Source organism: Saimiri boliviensis, chromosome 6 (assembly GCF_048565385.1).
Source record: "Saimiri boliviensis isolate mSaiBol1 chromosome 6, mSaiBol1.pri, whole genome shotgun sequence".
Classification (NCBI taxonomy): domain Eukaryota; kingdom Metazoa; phylum Chordata; class Mammalia; order Primates; family Cebidae; genus Saimiri; species Saimiri boliviensis.
The window spans coordinates 65517793-65519700 of record NC_133454.1 but is presented as its reverse complement, the minus strand read 5'-3'; the positions used below and the strand labels follow the sequence as shown (position 1 = coordinate 65519700).

The following is a 1908-nucleotide window of genomic DNA, read 5'->3' as shown; positions in this document are numbered from 1 at the left end:
AGCAACATACCTCTTTCATAAGAATGTCTGAAAGCAATGTTTCATCAGTAATTTGGAATAAAATGAGTGGGAAGTAAACTTTCTGAATTATTGAATAGTTCAAATTGCAAACTGCTACACGTCCTTTTTTTTTTTTTTTTTTTTTTTTTTTTGAGGCAGAGTCTTGTTCCGTTGCCAGGAGCCAGGCTAGAGTGGAGTCGCGCGATCTCGGCTCACTGCAACCTCCACCTTCTGGGTTCAGGCAGTTCTCCTGCCTCAGCCTCCCGAGTAGCTGGGACTACAGGCGTGCACCACCATACCCTTTGTATTTTTAGTAGAGACGGGATTTCACCTTGTTGGCAGGATGGTCTCGATCTCTTGACCTCGTGATCCGCCCACCTTGGCCTCCCAAAGTGCTGGGATTACAGGCGTGAGGCACTGTGCCCGGCTACACGTACATTTTTATTATTTGTAAATGATACTCAAAGTCTAAATTAGTAATTGTAGTTAATACTGATCTTTAATCAAGAATTTTAAATGAGCACCAAATTAAACATGTAACTACACGTATACATATTCATCTATACACAGAGATAAATGAAAAAAAATTCTTTTTTAGTGAAGTTTTGCTCTTTTTGCCCAAGCTGGAGTGCAATGGCATGATCTCGGCTCACTGCAACCTCTGCCTCCCAGGTTCAAGTGATTTTTCTGCCTCAGCCTCCGGAGTAGGTAGGATTACAGGTGTGCACCATCACATCACGCCCAGCTAATTTTGTATTTTTAGTAGAGATAGGGTTTCACCCTGTTAGCCAGGCTGATCTCAAACTTCTGACCTTGGTGATCCGCCCACCTTAGCCTCCCAAAGTGCTGGGATTACAGGCGTGAGCTACCACTCCCGATGAAATTTTATTTTTAAAGAGACTTATCTAACTTATAAAATTTCAGGTTATACTTTGTGGTTTCTGAACTGCATTTCCTCATCATCACCTTCCTCTCTCATCCCATACTTCTATCAGACTGTGTACTGTGCATTACAGGAGGTACTCATGAGCCATTTTATTCTGTAGTGGTAGCTCTTCCTCCAGGTTCCTGGAGAGCAAATCTTAGTAACTGTTCTGATCACTTTGAGGAAATACCAACAATCTTTTCAAGAACTAATGTTAGGTGAAAGCTTTCCTTCCTTTCCCAGTTCAGGCTTACTACATGCCTACAGTTGAAGAGTCAGGTTTGATTTGCCTCCTTTTTCTTTCTTTCTTCCTCAACTTTCCTCTTTCACTCCTCTTCATTTGCTGGTATGGTTTCTGGCCCTTCCAGGAAGAAAAGGTCTTTAATGGTAATACTAGTAGCAGCAGCAACTAACGTTTCTATAGCATTGGATTATGTTGTTAGTTACTATTCCAAACACTTAACGTGTATTAGATCATTTAATCCTCAGAACTCTATTAGGTATGTTGTGTTATCTTTATTATACTGCTGAATATATTAAGATACAGAATGTTTGTTTAATGACTTGCCTAAGGTCACACAGGTAAAAATAGCAGAACCAGCATGCAGAGCCAGCATTCTGGCTCCAGAGTCTGTACTCTCAACCACTCCACTATGTTGCCTTTATGTATGTTGGGAGATAGTAGGCATACTCCTTGGCCTTGGCTGTTGTTTAAATCAGAGTCATGTGCCCTTTAGAGTTTTTTCAAGTGTAACGTATTTTCCATAGACCGGAAATAAAGGATCAACATGCCTTGAAGCCCCTTTCCCTGCAGGGGAGTAAGCAGGGAAGTAGAATGGGGTTTCCAACTCACAACAGACTGATCACTCTTAGCAAAAATCCTTTTCATATCTACTCTTTGAACATGGAAGATGATTGAAGGTGGATGTAACTCAGGTTGAAAATAGTTTTCCACTACCCCCTTGTGTAAGGTGCCTTTGTGC

General features: G+C 41.2%; 1 protein-coding gene across 8 annotated transcripts in view; it reads left to right on the top strand.

The window, feature by feature from the left end:
• Positions 1-1908, top strand: part of ZBTB44 (zinc finger and BTB domain containing 44) — an 86017-nt gene that overhangs the window by 51109 nt on the left and 33000 nt on the right. The gene's annotated exons all lie outside the window — the stretch shown is intronic.